At 41.8% G+C, this 24,370-nt stretch overlaps 1 protein-coding gene across 7 annotated transcripts in view; it reads right to left on the minus strand.

Annotated features, from left to right (window-relative positions):
* TMEM178B (transmembrane protein 178B) overlaps window positions 1–24,370 on the minus strand; it is a 272,394-nt gene that overhangs the window by 164,134 nt on the left and 83,890 nt on the right. The gene's annotated exons all lie outside the window — the stretch shown is intronic.

Here is a 24,370-nt window from a genome sequence, read left to right on the forward strand (position 1 = left end):
ACACACATCTGGTTCAACACAAAAATACACAGAGAAAGAACGGGTGAGTGTGGAAATGCTAGATGAGCAGGGTGGTATCTTTTATAAGTATGTACTGACGTTCAACAACTGTAAGTTAGGTTTGGCTGTGAAATCACAGCAGGAAGCATTAAAGTCACAATGGGAAAGAATTCAGCTCTGTGTTTAAAATAGTCTATCTGACAAAAAAAAGAAAATCTACTGGCAATAAAGAAATTCAAGAAGGAAGTGATAGCATACCAGAAACTGATATTCTCCATCAAAGAGTATGCATGTCAAAAATAGAGGCACCTTCTCTACAAAGATCACGTCAGTAACAAACATCCTTATCTGTATAACGACAAAAATACATGGCAACTTGCTGCCTCCCATAAGACAACCTGGGCCACAGCAAGCTTGCACAAGACCACACTGTGCTGCTCTCCTCCTCCCTGCATTTGATGAGCTCTGTCAGTTTTCAGAGACTGGTGAAAAGCCAGAAAGCTCTCTCATGTTATTATAAAGGTCCAGAAACAGTTTACAATGAATAGGTTTGAATGAGGCACGTAATTTATTTTTTTAATGTAATTCCTTGTGCATGTCTTTTTTAACAGCACTAATCAGAATGCCTGCCAAAAACTTTCAGACAGATGAGATTCTTTCTAGCTGCAAACAAGTGAAAAGATGGATGATGCCTTCATGCCATGACACTTTTATCTCTTATGTAGTTCCTTCAATACTGCTGACTCTTCATAATTTAAAAGCCTCAAAAACTGCAGCCGTTCCAGGATCCTGAGTATGAGTACTCATGAGCCAAATCCAATATGCATGGCATACACGTGTCCAAGCCTGTTTTCACTAGTCAAACTGTATTTTAAGAGGATTAAAAAAATGAGGTATATGAAAAATAAGAAAACCACCTGATTTTCACAAGACATCATTCATATACCCATATATGAAGGGTGCCTCATATATGCCACTCAGGTGGCAGGGTTTTATTACCAGTTCGATTTCCCAACTTGCTCAAAAACAATGAGTAAGGAAAAGTCACTCTTCCCTCATGCAGTCTCCTGGGGGGGTGGGGGGTAGGGAGGCAAAACCTAAAATTAAACCCATGTTTAGCTCAGGATTTCAGGAGACTGCTCAGAAACCCTCTTCAGAAGCCAGTTTCTGGGGTTCATCTAGAGCAAAGTTCCCCCAAAGCCAGTCCCTCTCTCCCTATGTATTAGAAGCCTTTTTCTTTCTGTAAGCCAGCAAAGTTAATATAACCTCTCCTAGCAACATAAATACCTGCAGAAAGTACAGGATGATACCAAAAAAAGATTGTCCAGTAATGCTGTGAAGCTTAGCGTGGGTGTAAATTTGCCATACAGAAGTCCCCATTTTATTTACACAGCAGAAACAGCTCACGGAGTGGCAGCTTGCAAGAACTCACCTCAGCTGTGACCAGGAGGGAGCTTATCTGCCAGACTGAGACCAGCACAGTCGCTTGATTCATTCAGCTCTTGGCCTCTCTTTTGAGATTGCTACAAGGTGCCGACTGCATAGGTAGTTGCGTGAAATGGTTGAGAAGTTCATGGAAAGAGAAAGCGCCTCTCTCCACACTCAGGCCCTTGGCTCTTTGTCTGAGCACAGGGTAATCCAGAGATGTTGTATTCTCACTGACAGCATTTGTATATCAGTGTTAAGCCAATCGTTTAAGGACACTATACCTTTAGAAGGCATAGCAAAAATGTGTAAGATGTCAATATACATGTGACGAAAGTTACAGATACTGTCAAGTTCTCAGACTATCCAGTTGCACTGACTTCCACAGTTTTTCAGTGCAGACAACAGCATCCATAGTCAGCATTAGTAACTGCATAACCACCAAACATTTATTTATATTCACCTCTTGCACACATGGGACATCTAAGCAACATGACGAGTTTGCCCTCAGTCCCATATATATGACTGTGTATGTGTGTTACAGATAGAAGAGAGACAGTAAGCAAGAATAACTGGAAAAAGGCATTCTATCAGGAATGAAAACTGAAGACAGTAGTCCTCAGGGTGGTGGGGAGGGCATGATTTATTAGCTACACCTCAACTCAAGCAATCAAATCACATGGAAGGAAAAGCTGGAGTATTTTGAGTTCTTGCCTGAAACAACAAAATACCAGCACCACAGTCCTGTGATGAGCAGAACACTGGGGACTAAACACCAAGAATCCTCTTGGTATGACTGTCACCCCTCAAACTAGAGGATACTTAGGACCGAAGGGTACCTGATATAGCAGAAATGCAGGAGAAAAGAAAGGCAGTCTCATTCTGCATGGACTAGTTTAGGTAGGTTCTGTGGGAAAGACAAACCTCTCCCTCTGGAGATTAAATGAGATGTGAACTGTGAGGAAGAAAACCCATGTGAATATCCTTAGATGTCAGTACAGCTCTGCTTGTGCTGCCCTGTGAGAAATCACATTCAAATACTTGTAGGATGAAAAGGGAGTACTGAAGAACAAAAAAAAATAAGAGAGGGAAGTTCTGTAGAATATTTATGGCATAGGGAAAGCTAGACAATTGCAACATAAGGAGATCACTGGAAACTGAAGAAGAGTTTATTCAGACACTGAAGGCTCCCATTACTGGGAAAAGGGCAACATCAGCCTGTGCCTAGAACCACTGAGATTGTAGCTAAAAATTTCTGTCTGAATAGACTAGAAATGCTTCAGACAGACTGTTTTTAAGAACACTCAACCCACACACACTTCTGAACTTGAACTGGTATCTGTGGGTAAGGAGCTATACTTCTAAATTTATCTCTAGCCACTTAACTAATTCCAAGCAAAACACCTTTGATATTTTGTGCAAGCAGCCTGTTTAAATCAAGTGTCCTGAAGAAACCCCTGACTACAGATAAATCCCTTGGGCACTCCCTGGCTGAGAGTTATTTCTTGTGCATTCTTCATAGCTATTTAATGTAAAACAAAATCTGTCTTCATTTACCAAAGGGTTAACAAAAAATCTGATAATTAACAGCAATCAGCTAAGGAGCTTGCCAGTGCAAAGTCAAGTAAATATCAATTCCTCTTCTCCTCCAGGATAATGGACCAGCTAAGAAAACTTCCAACTGTCCCCTGCAGGGCTGTAGCTAATAGGCACAGTGTGCACGGCCCCATCTCTATGCTTCCATCCACAGCATGACTCCAGCTCCCTCTGGCAGATGTGACATTGTATAAAGTGGGCCAACTGACTTCTGTTTTTTCTGCTTTCTCCAAGGTTGAATCTGGTCTATGGTCTAATATGATGACTACAGAAAGTTATTAGAAAGTGAAACTTCACATGTTTTAAAAGAATCAAAATACATGCTGGTCCCAGAAAGTTAGAACTTAGATGTGAGCTCAGCAGAACACTGAGAATGGCTTTCAAAAGCCACCTGGCTCTTCTTTACACCACCCCCTACAAGTGGAATCTCTGGGACAGACAATCTCTCTCCAATGGTCAACGTTCTTTCTAACTGAGCAGAGAGCATCCCTCCTCTCTCCAGACATTAAAAAGCCAATTAAGACTGTAAAACAAATAATAACCACAAGGTCAGATCAGGCATGGAAACTTTTCTCACACCCTTTGGATGACACTTGATGCGTCTTGTTCTGGTTCCCCTCAAAGAAGGGCCACAAGTTGGGAAACAGCTTTCAAAAAGGCACATCCGTGCTGGGGAGCGATCTGTGACAAGAGGCCAGTGCAGCATTTATTAAACACCACAACCACTACTGAGATGTTCTTGATTAAGGGAATCATACTGAATCCTGAGCAACCACAATGCCAGTCAAATGTATCACACTATTTAGGACAGAGCAGAATGCAGTCCCAGAGGAGGGTGGCAGCTGCTTCTTTCCTTGGAAAGAAAAACACATGGTTTTTTTCCAACCAGAGATCCATCAGCTCACTGCTGCTGAGGACTTCCCAAAGACAGACTGCATCAGCACATGCACCCATCACTTTGGTTCTGCTACCCGAAATAGTCTTGTTTATTTGTGAGCAGCCACAGCTGGAACCAGGGGTATTTGTGTGGATTGTGCCGTTAGGTCTTAATCCTGGCAGTGAATAAAATCCACAGCGATTATGAAAATAATTTACTTTTGTGATGTGAATTTATAAAGCACAGTGCATGTTATTTGTTTTGCACTAGGGAGTGTATGTTACTAAAAATATGAAGGTGAAAAATTATTTGTTTATTTCAGCATTTACAAGCTGATTTAAATTTTACATCAAATGTTTACTATAGCATTTTGAAATTTTCAAGAATCAACAGCATTAATCAATACTAGCTGGGAACATCCACCTTGCCATGTACTTAAAGGATATTAATAAAGTGAAGCCTTAAGTTTGTCCCTAAGGCAGTGTGAGGTGACACATGACACAGTAACAGCAAAGAAACTTAATCTTTATCATCAATATTTTTAACAAACTGAAAAATACAAGCTTTTTTCAATATTAACTACACCAAAACAGAAATTTAAGCACATAGAGTGAAATATCTGTGCATTACTGTTAATAAATACTGTGTACCATTAATAAATATGCTAATAACGTTCAGTTCGTAATGCTGATATTCCTCAGATACTAGAACTGTGTGACAGCTGTGTCTGAGTTTTATTATGTGATTCAACTAGAATAATAACTAACTAGTTGTTTTCTTCTTTTTAAGTAGAAGGTAACAAAAGATATAGCCCTGTGATAAAACTAGCACAAGGTTAAGGAAATGACATCAGAAGATTACAGAAAGTAATTCCAACATGCAGATAGCCTCCTCGTTGTTAGACCTTGCAGCAAGCATGTGTCAAAAGCTCTCTCTATAGTTAATGCACCTCTAAAACTGAGGTTCATGAACTCAGACAAATTTTCCTACTCAAGACATAATTTGCAAGAAATTCAAATTCCGATCACGGCTTGCTGTACCACCCACTCTGTAGGATGCTGTGACACTGCAGTACTGGACTTTCTGCAGCTCTAAAGATAGAGCCACGCAGTCTGAGAGCTGCCAAAGCAGCGCGTGAAGGACCTGAGCAGCCCCAGGCAGGAGCACGTGCAGAGTAACTGCTGCCCACAGGATCCTAAACTAAAAGCACGGGGATGGGGGCAAGATGCTGACATTATATTCTGTGCAACATTAGATCTTGCTCAAAAACTTGTAATCAAACTACTGAAGAACAAAACTGTCTTAAGTGTGCTCCAGAGCTTAGCTGGGAAGAAAGCAGAAGCCCAAGTCACCTCACAGCTCAGGTACAGGCAAGCCCCTGCCTGCCCAGCCACTGCCACCACCACATAGCTCCTGCCTCCCAGAGGCATCGAGGGCTCATGCTGGGCAAGTGCATGGACAGCATCTCTGGGAAAACACCCCAGCCTACATGCTGCAAGTCTTATTAGCAAGGTGCTAGTCTGCCCTTCCACAGAGGAAAAGGACATGGAGAGAGAACATGAGGGAAACAGAGCAAAGATGAGGTGCACAGGCATGTTTCATCCACATAAGTACTTTACAAGAACTGTCCTATTACTTTCTAGCAGCAAACTGCTAACTGTCTCCCTTAGAGAAACATTTTCAGTGAAAAAAAAAATAAATACATGTATCCAATGGATAAATACCCAATAACCAAATGTCAGAGACATGATGAAGCCAATGAAGGCACAGGAACAGGGCTGTCAGGAAGGAGTATGAGAATTTAATAACCATATTGACTATTATAGGAAGGATTCACAATGACTTTTTAAAGAAAGGATTTTGGAGTGTGACTGCTGTGACTTTCGCATGGTAACTTTTAAATCCGATTAGGGAGCTATAGAGGAATTTGTTTGTTTCTTTAATTGCTATGGATTAAAAGTCAATAATGGAAAAAAACCCAAACTGAGTACTAACTAGTTCATGCTGCAATTTGGAGAAAGGATGAGTATTGTTTCTTTTTAAACATGTAAATTTGAAAATTCAACTCATTGCAAGTATATGCTATTTTGTATAATTACAGTCCTCAATCCTCTCCTGAAAGACAAATTGTTTTTCCTATGTTTCGTCTACAGGGAGTTCTGAACATCAGCAGTCATCATTTTTCTAAAAATTCTGGATTACCCCAGATTTCTGTAATGCATTCTCACAAAAAAATTAAACTCAGGAACTCCATTTTTATACAGTAATGGCATGACGTGACGATGACACTGTCAAATATCTTGCTAGGGCACATAAAACACCTATGTAAACTCAATAAGACAGTAAAGCTTATGTTTCCTGAATAAACAAGATTTTGCCTGCAGTACAATCATGCTCTTTTAGTAGCTAAACTGGAGTTTTAAATTACTAACCCACTCCAAAATCCAAAACAGCCCTCAGTAATCATGGCGATCTGAAAGTAGCTGTTTCAGGATTGAAAACGGGGAAAGGGGACAAGAGTATACTGAGGACTGTTAGTCCCTTTACACTTGCTAAGAGGTGATACCAGGCAGGCTGCTACCTAGAACAGCAGCCACATGCTCCAGCAGCAACTGCTGCCAACCAAATGTTATCCCAAGCCCCCCTGCCAGCCCCATGAAGGGCCACCATCATCCAGGTTGTGCCCTATACCCCTTTGTGAGATGTGCCAGAAAGCAAATGAAGAAGGGACAGTGTGCTTTTAGTTGAACTTTGCCTGCCCAGCTCCAGCTGGTAGTTTAAATAGTTCATACCGAGAATTATCTAGAGCTCTTCACCCATTCATCCTGCTGAGAAGTCAGCTTGCCACTACTCACCTGTCTTAGATCAAAGAAAACTCAGTCTCTTCTCTATCCTTTCACTGTCACCACAGACAGAGGCAGGGAAATGAACCCAAGTATCTGAGATACCATGAATCAAATAACTAAAAATTCTCTTATCAAGAGGTACCTGGCTCCAGCTTCATTGCTATGAAAAACACAGCAGGCAAAGAGAGAAATCAGCTAGGAAATCCTATAGTTGCATACGGAAACAGGGATATGCATATGGATACTGTATAATTTAAAGTGAGAAAGAATATAAAATTGGTTCATATAGGAAGGAAGGAAAACAACAGAAGAGGTGAAGAGACAATTCAAAATGTTTATTAGCAGGTGGGAGGGAAAGGGAATTCTACCTAATGAATGACCTGCTCCCCCAGACTGATACACAAGCTCATGGCGCAGGATCATTACTTCAAACACCATTTCTGAAGGAATCAAGTTTTGCGATGCAAGTTACGGGTGTAGCTGTATTTATGACTACTCATCTCAAGACAGAAACTCAGTATTCAGGAGGTCCTTTGACTTTAACTGCCATTTGCCACATATCTCCCAAAGTCACACCAGAATCACCAAGATAGTTTTCATCCGTCAGTTTGGTTTGTCTACTCTGGAAACAAAATATAGGATTTTCAAGATTTACCTGTGACTTTCAGGGTCATTTGGGATCCCAGGTAGTCCAATTGCTTTAGAAATCAACACAGTATGTTAATTTGTCCTAGAATTATAGTTCTGCTTTTGGAACCAACATCCACTGTATGCATGGAGGAAACTTTTCAGATGTAGCAAAAAATATCCAGTACTAAGGTACAATCTTTTCTCCGTGAGTTGGTTCCCAGCCAAGGTTTTCTCCTCCAGTGCGAAAGCAGCATCTTCACTGGAAATCTGAGATCTAACAGAAATAGTAAATACTGACTAACCTGCCAAAGGGACACCTTTGCTGCGCAGCTGCCTGTACTAGGAAGTATTGCTGCACATAACCATAGCCTGATGCTGACAATCTTACTCAGGCTGCTGAGGAATGCTGAGCCCTTCTCCACCAACCATTGAAAGGCAGGCCCTTTCAAACATACTTCATGTCAGACATCTCAAAATCAGGTGCTCCAGTTCATTTCCCTCTGAAAAAGCACATGCTTTTACAAGTAAATATCTCATTGATGTCAAAACCATACTCCAGATACGGGACTGCTTTCCATCAACACTAACAGTGCGGCTTTATCCGTATGCTTTCCAATGGCTGCCTAACAGTCACATTTTTCTCTATAGCCACTAATTTTGCATGTGCACCACAGTGTAAAATATGCTGATGAGGTTTTTGTCTGTCCTTTTTAAATATAGTCTAGAAATCTAGTATACACACCTGCTTTTGGCACCAAAGAGTTCAAGGACATGGGAACAAGACCATCCTGCCTTCCCATGTCAATGCCCAGGGCTCACCAAAATATCATGACTTAGAAATGGATAGAAAGTGATGCCAGCACCATAGACAAAAGGATTTACAAAAGAATTAATAAACGACTGTCACTTCTCTTGCCTCAGGACTTTTCTGGGTAAATTATTACCCTTTAAAGCACTGCACTGTGAGTAAGCTGCCTGACTCCCATTAACATTAGTAGCACTAGCATAGCATAAGCTTTATGTGCCAGTTCTGAGGATTAATCACAGAGCTGTATCTGTAGGGCACTGGCTTTGAACTCAGCAAATCTGCAACAGAACAACTCTTCTCTGTCAGACTCTTCTTTGAAGAAAAATCACAAGGAAGTGGGTGGGCTGCCAGCTAAGCCTTTTCTTAACCCACCAGCACTTCCCCCGTAACTAACAGAACAGTAAAGCAACAAGTGAAACATTAAATAGTGCTTTCTTGCTGCATCTCCAGTAATATTAGCCAAGGTAGGGGAGCAAGAAGGGATAATTTTTTGTAGCAGGAAGAAAAAAGGGTAAAAAAAGCACACAAAAATAATGCAATAAGTGCTATCAAGATGAGGTTAGGGGTTTGGTTTTTTATACAGGATGAAAGCTGGAACACTTGAGAATAATTTCCATATATGGATTTGGAAAACTAAAAATAACACCTCATTTAATACAACAAAATGACAACAACTGACCCTAGAATAGATGGTGATGAATACATTCAACATCAAATTTTCTCTATTCTCTCTTCCCTTCTGTGCTTGCTGGCACCTTTCCCCCAGCCCACCCCTTGTCATTTCCCGAAAGAGGGAGGAGAGGTAATTGTTTCTGAGCAGACTCAGAGCAACTCTGGCAGAGCAGGAAGCCACAACAGCTAAGCCTTCACAGGAGGGTGGCTCTGTCAACCCAGGGCTTGGTATTGTTTGCTTGAGGTGCTGGGATTTTGTCTTACTTGATGCTACAGTGAAAATATTCCACCTCCTGTGGTTTCCACGTGATGTTGCTCCATAAGATTTTAGACCTCCGTTTTTGCAGCTCTTTAGCTCTCCTCGACTCAGCAGCAGTACATCTCAGGCATAGGCTTTCACATTGGTAAACCGCCCCAGAAGGACCCACACAGAAGCACCACCAGGAAAAAGGGGAGTGCAAGGATGCAGCCGGCTCTTGAGCCTCAGCTTTCCCTTCCCAGGGCCTGGAGGCAGGCCCATGGCCCCTCTGCACCACTCCAGCTGCACGGCAGCAGCACCTTTAGCCTATTCCTGGGCAGCTTGCATGCCTTCAGCTTCAGCAAGCCAAAATCACTGACTCTACCTTCCTTCCACTTCACAAATGAGTAAGAGCTCCCTCCAGAGGGCTCTTGCTCTCCAATGAGATCTAGTGGTGCAACAAGTCCTCAGTGCCATGTCTGTCAGGCCCAGTTACAACACACTTGCATCAGGGGCCAAAGTGCTTCTAAACAGCTGTATGATGAGAAGCACATAAATGCATCACACAGACTCTCTACCCCAAAACTAGGGGCTGGATAAAGCCAAGGACCTAAAGATGAGGACCACGAGTTGAACTCGCACCCTACAGATGGACAATAGTGTGCAGGACCTGACCTCCTCGGAGAGCATGACACTGAAGCAAGATATGTTCTGAGATGACTGGCAGCCCTGGGAGTAAAGCCGCGTGGCTGCAGCTGCAATAGTACTGAATTTCAGGAAAAGCGGGGCAATATAGCAGGGGAAGCCTCAAGACACAGCCACAAAGCTGTCTGAAGACAAGAAAGTGCACCACATGAACAAGGGATCAACTCTTACAAGAACAAGAGTTTGTACAGAGCAACTAAGCACACCGGTATAGCTGTACCTGGGAAAAGTGCCCAGTACTTGCCTGCATTAAGCCTGGTTTTAGCTGGAGCTGTCAAGACTCTTGCTTTCACAAGCAATACATTGTTTCAGCCTTCCCAAACACGTATATCCCCAAAAAAAGACAAAACTCATCTTATTGCAGTGTTCTGTTCCTACTGTCTGTTCATTCACACTAGAGGTCCACCAGAACAGTCACATCCAGCTGTGTCTCATTTACTTTTATTGACGATGCCAGCATTGCAGCAAGAGAAACACCACCACACTGAATTCAGGACAACTGAAAAAATCAGTTTTCCACTCCTTCATAAAAGAAAGTCAAGCATCAGCTATTGATATTTTTAGCAGTAATATTCTACTTACACTGCTTACTTTTGTATACCACCTGTTGTATAACCATCCCAGCCATTCATGTACAGGAGGGTATAAGGTGGGTATATATATTAGCAGTGCCTATAATAATATTTTTATAACTTGGTGTTCTAAGTAGCCAGTGATCTTACCTGGACAGCTATTTTCTTGACAATACTGGATACTGACAGACCTTTTAAAACTACTTCACCAAGACCTGTGTTTTGATACTTGAAAGCAACAGTGAGCAAGCCTTTCAGTACGCAGCAGTCAGTCAGGAAATTGAGCCCAGTGAATCTCCTACAGTCTAGTCACGCTGCCTTCGAGATATACCTGTAAGGTTTGTTGGGATTCAGTGCACTGGTGTGGCTATGTCCCACATGGTTGACTAAATGATCTAATGACACTTAAATAAACAAATTATCCCACTCCTAGACTTTTATGTAAGTCAGTGCACCATATGTGCTGTATTACTGGACAGCTGCATGTGGTCAGGTACTAATCTACATTTAGATGTTGACTAACACCACAGTATAGTCCCATCTTCATGTCACCTGCAGCTCTGCCCCAGATGCTATGGTTCAGGACAAACATATACGCAAAGCTGTATGGCACTGCAGCCTGTGTCATGGACCACTGGACGCAAGGAAACGAAGCTAGCCCTAGTCAAATAGTTTGGCCAGGATCCTCCACACACATGCCTCGAGGCATATCTACCTGTCATGTCTGTGCTAACATCATCCCTCTGATGGGGTCAGTATAAATACCGTGCAGGCAAGAGTTCTCCTATGTGTCCCTTGGTACTTTGGTTTTGGGAGCTGCCTGCTAGCTGTTGGCATCAAACATACTTTTAATTGCTGTTTTTGTTTTGTCATTCAGTCAAAATGAAGAGATTGATCTCTATTGATCTGTGGAAAGGCTCACTTTGTTTGCTCAACCTTTCTGTTACTTATCAGGGTTGTGCCAAGAGCTTGACACACAGACTGAGAAGTAAATTTCAAAAAGTAATGAGTGAGTGATGGCAAACTCATGTCAGTCTCATTCACTATCAAGACTTTGCTGCAAAAGGAAAGTGACAGAGGCAACAGCTTCTCGTTATTGTCTCAGCAGTGCCAGCGATGTCAGGAATTTGTTTGATTTCCTCATGAATCTAATGCATCCACATTGATGCATAACAAACAGAGGAGAGAGGTTTTCTCTTTTCACAGAAGAGCATCTAGGCATTGCATTTTTATTTCCTCCAGCAGCTTTTCCATTAGACTGTTTTCCTCTTTTAGCTTCTCCCCAGGTGCTTACACACATCATCTTGGCTTCCTTATTCATATTCTTAAAGGTACCACTAAAAGCTGATCCAATTGCATCCTCAGAATAAAAACCAAAAAGCCACACACCAAACTGTCCCAGTCATACAAAGAGTTACTCCCTTCACTTACCACTCTCCAAGGCTGTATGAGTCCTGCTCCTACACCTGGGAATATCTTCTCTACTCATGCCTACAATATAGGAATAAAAGGCTTGGAAAGCAGCACTGTTCCTCCAGCTGCCAACCATGCCACTAAGCAGTCACCAACCAGATGTCTTTCCCTTTTTATCACTGCTAAAATGAAGACAGCTGTCAAAGCAGGTCGCTGTCTGCCCCAAACTAGTTCCCCTCACAAACCCACCAAGATGAGATTGCTGTGTGGGTCAGAGCCCTCTGCAGATAATTTGGGGCCACATCAACATCCTACCTATGTCCTCTTTGACTGAAGCTCCTTCTGCCAACTTCACAGCCATGTTTGCAATTATTAAAGGTCATAACTACCCGTGGATTAGCTCTCCCTGGTCCCTCACTCAGGTGGGACCCTTTCAGCTAATGCATCTCTTCTGAGGGCTACACCACCAGGTTTAGGGGCCTCCCAGACCCTACTACAGGGTCTTAGCCCCCACAACAGTATCTACTGTGCCTTCTCTAAGTTGTGGTTTGGGGGGAGGGGGTTGGCTTTGGGGTTTTTTTTGTAGGTTGTTTTTGGTTTGGTTTTTTTTTTTTTTTTTTTTTTTTACAGCAACAGATCAACTCTCCTGCTCTGTCAGAAAAGGACAGCAAAACACTCATCATGAATCCAATAAACTGATGACAAATGGCCTCTCTCTTCTGGCTAGTAAAATACTGAGTCTCCCCCAACAGTGATAAAATAAGAATATCCTTAAATTACACTTGGTGTCATGTGACTGCCATAAAATGGAGATTCATTTACTTCTGGAACTCTGCTCTTTCGCATAGGGGAAGCTTTCTCATAGAAAGCCAAGGCCAGAACCATTAATCAGAGAATCCTACAAACTAACAGCCAAAGAGATACATCGACTGATCTAATCCATCTATGCATCACACAGATTTTCAAAATGCTCCTGCCTGTGCTACCTTTGGTCTGTCAAAAAGTTTCACCTAGCACAGCGGTCAATTCAGCTCTTCAGAGAATGACTGATTCCTCCTGGAAAACTTTGGGAAGACTACTCTGAAAAGCTAATTCTATTGCCCCATCAAGTAGTTTTTGTATTTCTCTGCCCTGTTCTGTTACAAAAAGCTTCTGCATGAATTGTTGTCTTCTTGGGAAAAATGTCTCAACTCTTTCCATACAAAAAATCTGGGTCTCCCTCAAAGTGTTCTCACCACAGACTTTTCCACTTCATCAGCTGAAGTCAGTACAGAGGGCTAGTGCTCCAGTGAAGAGTTAAGTGTCAGATCCAAGGCTTGTTTACTGAATAGAAATCTTGCTTTCATGCAAAGCCTGAACAGCAATAAAATACATCAGATATAGTCAATACATAGTCCTGATATGCTGAGTTCTGGGAGGGATGAAGGCACTACTGAAACAAGACAAAGACCAACATGAGTTTATGTCAGAATAAATCACAGGTAGCTCTAGTATACCCTGGCAATGGGTGCTTCACAGCTAGTAATCAGGGTGCAGGACTATACCTGTCAAGTTAATCAGTTCCTCAACCAAGCCATTAGGGGATGAGGTACAGAGCCAGCTGTGGCCATTCCGCTGGCCAAGGAGAATTTGCCATACAGGACAGGTTCTCTCGGGCCATATCAGGAAGGCTATTTGGAAATTATTTGTCTACAGTTTTCCATTCAGTGTGCATTTCTTCTTCCAGATTATTTTATGGCTCTGTGAAAGGACTGATCATTATTTGTCAAAATTTACTCATTTGATTACTTTTGAAATAAAATGACAGCTAAGATTACTTGCAGGTAAAACTCCGAGTAGCAGGATGTTATTCTTGCTGTGTTTATAGGTTGTCATGACAATCGGGACACTGGTTTAAGGTCCAATTCATATGTGGCAGAAAACCCATGACACCTACGCTTATTCTAATGGAGATAATTTTTGAAATTATTATTTATTCTAGTTGTTTACTCTCAGATATTTCCAAGGACCCAGTTTTCAGCAGATGCTGAGGAATCACCACTTCGTACGTTGGTTTGGAACCATTTCTAAGACAAAATCACCACTAACATATGCAATGGATTCTGGGTTTGGACAGTAAGTCTTCACTTGAAAATTATTATTTTTATACACATATATATAAATATTTAGAAAAACAACTATCCTTTATAGAGGGGTTTGCAACAGTCTTTTCTAGGAGATATGCTGCATAATCTCTGGCCACTATAGGAGGCATCATTGTGAAGCACTTACAGCAGTGGGAGTCCAAAGACCCAAGTTCTGTTTCTGGCTCTCCCACTAACTCTCTGCATGACATTTAGCAGATAATTAACTTCTCTGTAATTCTTTCTGGATGTGAAATGGGCGTACTGGGGTTGCGTTCTTCCTGTGGCACCCTGTTTAAGTCAGAAGAATACCTAGTGAAAACCATTGCCCAAGTGTTTCAAGATGCTAGGATGGAAGGTGCACTACATACTGTCACCAGCAGCATTAATAAAAGCATAAAATTGTGGGATCTCTTCATTTTCATTGAAATATCAAAAAGGGTAAAAATCTCAAGGAGCACTTTTTCTGAAATCTATTGAGTATTTTTGCACCCAGATGCCGATTTTGCATTATTTTGATCTCCAAATATCTATTCTTGTTTCAGTAGAATTATTATTCTGGTATAAATATAAGCAGAACCAAACACTTGCAGCCTATTATTCCATTCTGATTAGTATCTATGTGTATATGGATTCATGCCACTACTGACTTCCACCAGATACTGGAAAAAAAGATTAAGCCTTGCCTTGGCAGTTTAACACTCTTCTTCCCACAGCAACATAATCAGGCATGAGAGTGAGTTATAAGGAATGGCATTACATCATGTTCAAATATGCGATTATATCACGCTGCAGAATGGATTCTACAAGGCAGACTGATTTACCATGTGCCTGTGATGATGAGTGAAGAGTAGCTAGTACCAAGCTAATGCATTGCTAAATACTCTATCAGATAAAACCAGTAATTCAGCCACCTCCATGTCCCCTCCCATGAAATTTTAATAAACCAAATCTTATGGGAGGGAAAAAAAAAAAAGACAGGGACTCTACTGAATTATTTACAGCCTGAGTTGTGTATTGCAAAGAAGCCCCTCTTAGGTCAGTAAGTGATATTCTTCCATCGATTTCCTTCACTCAGAATATCTAAGTGAGAATTAAGTTTTGGGGGAAAAAAAACCCAAAGAAACAGGGATGCAAAGGGCAAGCCAGAAAAGACAAAGCTGATGGAGGCAGAGATATGAAAGAGTTTGTATTTATGAAAGAGCTATTGATCAATTGCACACACTAGCAGCAGATAGAGTCAAATTAGCTGTCATAATTCCAGTGATGCAGAGGGACACGCAGACTCAAGCTCCATTAAATATAACCTACATCCAGAGCAGTCAGATGAGATTTGCGAGACTGAACTCTGAAGTCCCACAGGAGATACCTGTTGTTGATTTATATTCCTGATTTCCTATTCCCTCACCAACTGTGCAATCAGTTCCTGAAGGTGGGCAGGGAATAATTGAACAGCTAAACTGTGATTCACCCAGCCAATTAAGGAGTCTTGGGATGGGCCCTAAGACAAATCCTTCGGGCTGATACAGTCTTCCTGTTCCAGAACTACATTCAGCTCTGACGTGGCCAAAATAATCATGGCCCAGTTAACAGTATAAGAATCTGAGGATGTAAAGCTGCATTATAGTTTTTGAACATTAATATTGACACATTCTAGACCTTTTCAAAGTAGCAAGTAGGAGGATGTCCTGGTTGTACATGAAGATCAGCAGGACCAGAAGATATGGGCTCTGAATATAGATGCTGTGAGGACACATGAACAGGATTCTGTAATTCAATGTACAAAGAACATCACTGCAAAACAGTAATTAAAATGGCAACTATTCCCTAGTAGCTATCAACATATTAAAATCACCTACATGTTTCAGCCTGCAGCTTATGTCAGGGTCAAAGTCAGGTTGTTTGATTCAAAGTTCGTTGGCATCTATCTCATGCTGGCTGTTGTGATGTTCCCTTGTGGATGGTGCATGGCTTTGTGAACAAATAACAATAACCTAATTTCCAAAATGTTCCACTTAAGTCTTTCTTCTTGCACTGAAGCAAGGAAGCACTTCTCATAACATACTGTGTGTGGCACGTGGCATGCAATCACCTTGAAATATTTAACTGGCTGGCTTTCATCTTGCCAACAGTGTGGGGTGGGGCATCAGACTGGGGTATAAATAAACCGGGATATAAATCATAAACCAGGCATTAAATTGGTATATAAATCAAAAATTACAGAAGTCAGATGGAAGAGACCCATTAGATCATCCTGTTTGTTCTTTCCTGCGTTCTCACCCTAGGAATGCACAAGGCATCATTCTTGATTAGCCAAGAGACATAGAAAAACGCCCATCTCTCCTGCTCTGTCTCTAAGGGAAGGGAAACTGAGAGCTCTGCATGCATATTAATAAAGCTATATTTTGACTGGCTGAATGACTGCAAATTATTAGCAATGGTATGTTTTACCTGTCAGCATCTCCACACTGCAACAGGCAAAATGTCTATAATGCTCCTTTGCAATTGCTAGTAAGGGTGGAGGGGGTTTGCTCTTAATTTTTCTGCACTCAGAACAGCTCTATATATGCCCTAAGACTCTTTTCAGTGATGAAGATAAAAACATGTCTTCTTTTTTCCAATATAACAGTGGGAGACAACTCTTAAATGTAAAAACATTGCCTAAGCCAAGATGAATCCAAGCGCTTGCGCTTACAAATATAAAATAAACCACAATATACTGAAATATTTTGAAGCCTCTCGAGTCGAGCATGCTAAAGCTAAGAAATACAAGAATGTGACCCTCGGTGTGAAAGATATATGCAGTTGGAGCTGAGATCAAGGCAGCTGACATACAGCTCCTCCTCCCTCTTACACAAGTACTTTCCTCTACACTTAACACCAAGGTCTTTTGGGGTAATTAGTCTAAGAAATCTCTTCAGAAGTGGTCCCTAGCCATGTTTTCCTCATTTACTCTGACCCAGTGTGAGCTGGATGACCATACGAAGTCTGATTTACAGGGTTCAGAGCACTTACCATTGCTCTGAAAGGCAATGGGAGCTTTGCTCTGAACATACAAAAGGCTATTTAATGCTAATTACTGTAAAACCCAAGTAAAACCCAAGTCTTCATCTTCTCCGACTGGACATCCAAACCCCACCCAAACCAGTTAACTTTGATTGCCAGGCCTAAAATGGAAATTGTAGCCCACCTCAAAAGGTTCTTAGATATTAATATATTTATCTTTAACATGCCATGATTCAGTACAATATTTAGAAATGTGGCAAAGCTCATCAAGCGGTTAACTATCTTTGGACCAGGAGTTGTATATTCTCCAATAAAAAGACTGGCAACCATACATTAAACAATGAAAGAGAAACCAAACATTGAAGACATTGAATGGAAACAGAATATCCCAAATGTATGGAACATGGCAAGGGTCCTGTGGAAAACTCAGTATGTGATTACAGTAATTAAAGACTTGATAATGAATGTGCTCAGAGGAGATAAATTAAGGCCAAGCATGCAGCTTGAACTGTTATCTCCTAACTTTACATGCTTGTATTTGCAACCTTTAAAAGTGCTTATCTGATTTTAAGTCCTTAACTTTAAAAGAAACAACAAACTGCAAAAGCAGGAATTCTAGCGTGAGGTTTCTTACTGATTCAGAAGAGTGGAGAATGATTTGTCAGCAGAACGAGACTCTCCTGATTCACCTCTGGGCCCCTTGTTAGGTGAGCTGGGGGAGGGAAGAGCCTGCAGGCTGAGGGAGCTGGATGAGACCTCCCCTCTGCCAGTGTTTCACAGGTGTCTTAGCAGTAGATGTACAGTAAGACTCCTGACTCAGTGCACTTTGAACAGGGCTTTGGAAGGGATTCTTCCCTGTTCATTCCCTGTCCCCCTCCAACACACACAGAGAGCTTGGCCATTTTTGCACCTGCCCTTCCAAACTATTCCAGTCCACCACTCCAGCCCTTATCCTAGTCTCAGTATTCAGTAACACCTTGTATTACCTCTCCCAACTCACCAGTATAGTTTCACCCCTTTTCTTGCCCTCATTTCCTCCCTTGGCCATGTTTTCTACTCAAACACCCCTGTCAGCTCAGGACTGGGAAGTCTACCATCCTCCTCCCTTATTTCTTCCCTGCTCTTGTGTCCCTAAAAAGCAAAAGTAGTATGGGAAATAAGTAGTAATATGGAGTTGGGAGAGCTATTTAGTGTAGGTATTAAGGTCACAGCCATATTAACAGATCCTAAGATGAAGCCTAGCAGAAGGCAATAAAATCCCTTACAGATTTCAAAATGGGTCTTAGATTTTGATGCCAAAAAAACATTTTTTATATCTTAGCTTGAAGTAACAGGATATGAAGAAACCCTACAGCAGAGTGAGAGAGGGAAATGACAAGGTCTGTCACTACCACCTGGTCATTAGCTATGGGAACAATGAATATGATGGAGATCCAACAACATCAGACCTCCAGGCATGTAAGCACCTGCTGCCTGACTAACCTCCAGGATGGATGCCCTGTCTTCTTTAATAACCAATGCATTAAGGAATGACATCATATTGTCAGCCAAATGGCACTGACCAGTGGGACAGTGTCATACTTCAGGGTATACTCCATCTGGGGGTCAAGGTAACTAATTAAAAATGAAACAGCATTTCCTTGTAGAGAAAGATAGGAATGGAATAAGACCCAAGGGAGTATGGGAAAGAGAGTGGAAGAAAGGAGCAAGAAAAGTGGGATGCTGTGTATTTATTTCAAACACCACTTTCAGTAGTACCCAAGAAGAAAAAAAACCCAAAAACACAAAAGCAAAAATTCTCTTGGGTCAGCACTTAATACAGATACAACAATGAAATATTTATTGTTGCTTATAAAAGCAGGCAGGGTCAAGCCCATGAGCCTACTGGTGTTACTAATGCATTGTTAAGCTGTCAACTGAGCTTCTGTGCAAATCTCAACATCTTGTTCCATGGAATGAGGAAGGCTTAGGAAGCCTGTAGAAATTACTAGTACAGACATTACAGTGTTTTTCAAAGTGTTAATTGGTGCCTCTGCTATCAGTACCATAACTGACCTCCACAAAAGGAGATTATTCCAGGTCCCTCCCCCAGTAGTTTTACTGGTTATAAGGAAGTATTTCAGTGCTTTGTAGACCCTAAGCGAGAAAGCCTTAATCTCCTGCAAGGGTTGGACCATTAAGGCTGATAAAATCCATTCAGCTTTCAGCATAGATGCTATATGAATTAAAATATTATCATGCTCCACATCCTCTAGAAATCCTTAATTTCCTCCAATGCTTGCTCCTCTCAGAATGTGCCAGGCTATTACTTTTGAATTTAGAATTCATTTTTTATGCAAATGGCTTTCATACCACCACAAACACAGGATTATTGCAGTATTCAACAGCGCAGATGAATGTTACTGTTCCAATTAACACAAGGCATTATGGTTCCTCTTCTCCTGACGGTGCAGCTCCCCATGACAATGCTTTAATTTCAGAGCCCATATCCTATGGTCCTGCAGTAGAAGTGGGGAGGTAGAAGACAGGCAAAGGAGGTCCCACAGTGCCAGACAAGCAGCATTTCCAAAAAAAACTCAGGAAATTCTAACCATTTCTCAGGAAGCATCATCTACCTATTTGTGAACTTGTTCTCTCTAAAGCAGCTGGGTGACACAATTTCTAAGCTATGCAGGAAGAGATCAGTTTCCATAGCAATTCCAGCCACTTTCTGCCCAAATACAGCACACTGTGTTCCTAGACACAAAACACGGCTGCTGTGGAAGACAGGCCTAGGTGGCAATGGCAAGCTGGAGGAGAAAACCAGAAATACCCTCTTTTGTGACTGCATTTAATCCAAAGTACAAATACAGGTTTTTGATGTATAGGGAGGAAGGAAAAATAACAGACTTAAAGACCCAGCTATCTACCTCACATGATGGGCTCTGCGAGTCAGCAAAAAAAAAGCTTTTGGAGAGAAGGAAAACTTTTTCATCTCTCTCCTGATATGGAGACTTTCACGCAATATAATGCAAGCTACTGGGAGCTCTGCTATACGAATGCTCTGAGTGACGTGCAGCACATGTCTTATTTCAGCTACCAAGGCAGGAAAAAGGGAAGAGTCAGATGTCTGACTTGTTCTCTGAGAGAAAAAGTAATTTCACTCTCCAAGAACACATGCCAGCAACTTGGCAGTTTGCAATGCTTTGAAGCCACAATACTTTCTTCAGCTGTCTTGGGGAGAAGATGGACCTGGAAAAGCCCCCTTTTTTCCTTCCCTTGCCAAGACCACAGTGAGGAAGACTGCAGAGTGATGCAGAAGCATCAGCCCTGTGAGGCTCCAGGCAGGTCTAAGCCTACAGCAGACTAACCCCGGTCCTGTAGTACCTACATCATTGTTATTGTTGAAACTGCTCAAGGAATGGATACACAAAGTCATCCCATGGCAAATACAAGTACGTTCAAAGGTAAAAATCAGCAAGGAAGCATAAGGTCTAAACGAAAGAAGATAGAGGCAAAAAAACCACACCATCATGCCAGACTGGCTCTAAGAAAGCATGAAAACAATCTCTCTCCTCTTATTTGCATCTTCCTCCCTTTTCTGTACTATTTGATTTCCTCAAAACAAGTTTCTAATCCTAAAACTCTCCCATCAAGACAATGAAATGTAGGTAGCTGGCTTAAGCATACTTAGAAATTCCTCTCTGCACTTAACTCCTGTGTTGTGGTTACCCTTTTGCACAAAATAGTTGTTTCTTAAAGACTGCAGCAGCAGAACAGTTTAGAACTGGGTTGTCTATAGCCTATTGAGTGGGAACAACAAAACAAGACTAAAAAACCCACCAACCAGGAATTACCTTCCTACCATCCTTCTGATGGTATAAAACAGTATCAACCCAACAGGCGTCTGTCTTGCTCCAAGGAGCAAGCCAATGGACCAAATAGTCCCTGGACTTTGAGTCTCTTCCCCAAAGCTGCTGTGAGTGGTAACAGCACTGTTGATTCCTGGAAGACACCAAACTGAATAGAGCACATGCCCTCACTGCCTTGGTGGTAGTTTTCAAAGCAAACGCAGCCTTTCACCTTCTTTGCCGTAACATACCAGATAATTGTTTCCTGAAGTTTTAGAGTCAAGAAAAAAAATAGCATCAAGATAGTCTCTTTTTTATGGTTAACTTTCTTAAAGTACAAGCATCTAGTTAAAGTGCTTATTCCATCACTTGAAAATGCCTCTCACCTCTCCCAATGTTTGTACCATACTCTACAGCTCAAACCCCTGCCATGATCACTTTCCCCATGTTTTGTGAACACAAATCTGTAGTATACTGAAATTGAACTAATGAGAGAATAGCATAAAACACATGGAACTGAATGTGTGAATAAATACAGAACTGTTCAGATTTTCTTGGATTTTTATTCAAATGAGATATACCTTCATTTTTAAAAGCATCAGTGATGCTGCTGGAGTTTTTCAGAAACCAGAACTATGGATCAAGTTTCTGTGCACAACATGGGGCCAAAATGTGACAGGATAAATGCCTAACAGTGACTCAACCACATCGTTACACTGGCATCTTCCACAAAGAGACACTTACTCATGCTCACAGTTGTTGGACACAGCTTTCCTTCCCTTCTCCCTTCCCCTCATATAGATCATATAGAAACTAATTTTATTTAATTAGATGAACATTTATCCCCTGACAGACAAGAGCTGGCAATACTACAATCATCCTTCCCTCCACCCCTGTTTAACCAGAGATGAGAGGAAGTGATTGCAGGGAAGTGAAGACCTGTTTCACCAGCTCCTGTTGCCATCAGCAATCAATTTGGAGCAAAGACTCCATCTTGAAAATGTCAAACAGAATGAAAAAACATAAAATAAAAAGTGATGCAGTCAGCTCCAACCATTCCTCCAGGTCCAGCTGCTCCCCTGGTCTCTTCTAGCATAACCAACAGCACAGCTAGAAGATTATCTGCTTTCTGTGCTGACTGGTGCCATGGGGTCCTCAGCCTCAAATTAAATACCATTCACCCACTCCTACAACTCAAGAGAAACTGCTGGAGCATCAGTCCTGCCCGTCAGTCTGAAAAAGCAGTCTTCTGGGCATGGCTAGAGCCCTCTTCCTCCTCTGATTCCCCACCCACTGAACAGGCAAAGCAACAGATTTCCTTCCCAGGCACCACAGCTTGCTACCCATGAACCAGGGAAGGAAAATGACCACTACTGAAATACAAATATGGCAAAGGACAGCAGTGGCATCAGCCTGGAAGAAGCATTTTCTTTAGGAGGGTGACCAGACACTCTGGTTTCACCTTTCCAGTTTCTCTGAAATTCTCCAGGATGCCATTTTGCTCCAGTGTTTCATCAAGAAATACTTTTTTCCCGTCTCATGCTACAGATCTGAGAAACAACCCGTGGCAAAAGCAGGAAGAGCAACAGGCCTGAGCCCTGCTCCTTTTGGTGCTTGTCACAACACTCAGCAAAAGTGAAATTCTGAATAGAAAACTGTTCAGAGAAAAATATTTGCCAGGTTGACTTGGGAACATTCAGGATGAGCAGTGGAAAGCTGAAGTGACTGTGCCCTGGATTAAGCAGGTACAGATCTATGTCAGCTGCTAAGGTAGTGACTAAAGTCACAGGGACTTTCTCTGAAGGCATTCTCTGAAAGTACTTAGAGTCTTACCCCATTTTATGTCTACTCCACTGCAAAGGGAGAACATCCTTCTCAACCAAAACACAATTTGAAAAGATTGGGACTACCCTTGCCTTTTAAAGCAGATGTTCTGGAGAAGACCAGCAAGGTTGCTGTTCCTACGTAGCTCATACAGGTTCAGTTCACTCTTAGATGCAGTGACCTCCAGCTCCTCTGGTGGCTAGCCCCACTGCACTCACCATTGCACCTAACTACTCTGGAGAAGAGAGAGCTTCAGCAAAGTACTTCTCTCCTTCCCTGTCTTTAGATAGGGAGATTCAAACGTCAGTTCTATCCACATCTACCTACTTACCTGAATTATGAGCTAGTAAGAAAATCTGGATCAGAAATACGTATGCACACCCACGCACTCTGTGTACCCTCCCCAGGGAGGGAACAAGGAGCCTCACCCTGAAAGTGCCTCAAACAAATCAGATATGTAAATATGTGAGCACAGTGTAGCCACTTTGGAGACTGACAAATGGCCTACTGAATGCTCCTGTCAGCTACCAAAACACCAGGCTCAGGAACTTGCTGATCCCACAAAGGAATGCACAAAGTGTCTTACATGAGCCAGGTATATCAATAATTATATTTAAGGGGTGGTGGGATGGGTGGGGGGGTGGATACAAACACAGCTTTAGAATAACCCTTTACTTGAGCCGTTGCTGACTTAAAGATGAACTTCTTTAAGACAATAATTCCTACATTAAATAGTGAGATTCCCAGTGGATGACTGCAGAAAAGTCATTGTGGCTCACAACAGTGGCAAAAGCATACCTACACAAAAAAAATAATCCCATAAACCAAAGACCCTTTCTACTGCCCTTATGAACACCAATACAGAAGATGTCTTCAGTGGGAGTGCATTTCTTTCTGCCCACAGAAGAACAATGGTAACATAAAACTGACGCCAGCAGAGACGACAGGTAGTAGTAGAAAACCTGAAGTGAATGCAACCACCTGATTTTCTAATTTCAGGAAAAGAGCATAGCACAGTATTTTGCAAGATCAGCCTCTTACAGCCTTCTGAGAAGCACGAGTTCAATGTTCCTTTTCTTTGTCATGTCACAATAAAAATATGTATTTATCCATACAGACGCATTCCCCAAAAAATTAGAGGAGTTTAGGAAGACCCTCTAGAACTTTCTTAATGCTTTACCAGATTTGACCAGGCAGGCCTACATGAACCAACAAGTCTCAAACCAGGCCTGACCTTACCAAAGCACGAAGTCAACTATATCATTACACCTTCTCCCCAGAGTTTAAAAGGACCCTCCCAAAGCAACAGCCACATAGTGCAGGAGTGAATCAAACTGAAAGCCCTGGGAACACCAAAGGTCTTACATATTTCTCAAACTGACCCAGTCCAGACAGTAGCTACTCACTACCACCTTTCAAGATTTTCAGTCTGAATCAGCATCCCTCAACCCTGCCATCTTCAAAGAGCTGTTAACTGCTTCTACTGAGACAGAAGAGCTCAGGACATTAATCAGTCCCCATGACTATGTAGTAACAAGGGCAAGTTGCAATGGCATCCTTCCTCACAAAATTCTACCTCTTCCATTTTATCAGTGAAAACTCCTTTCCATCTCAAAGATAAGAAGGAGAAAAGCTTTAAGGCCAGCCAATACGTCCCAAGGCAATTCCATTCCTGTCAGATCTTGTTGCTTCAGCAAGTGTTACAAGTTGGTGACCACTGGCTACAATTATCACTGAGGACTAAGCTCCTTCTCTGTGCCTTAAAGGGTGCAGCATTTCTCTTTCTACATCTTCAAAGGAGTGAT

Source organism: Falco punctatus, assembly GCF_963210335.1.
Source record: "Falco punctatus genome assembly, chromosome: 6".
NCBI classification, from domain to species: Eukaryota; Metazoa; Chordata; class Aves; order Falconiformes; family Falconidae; genus Falco; species Falco punctatus.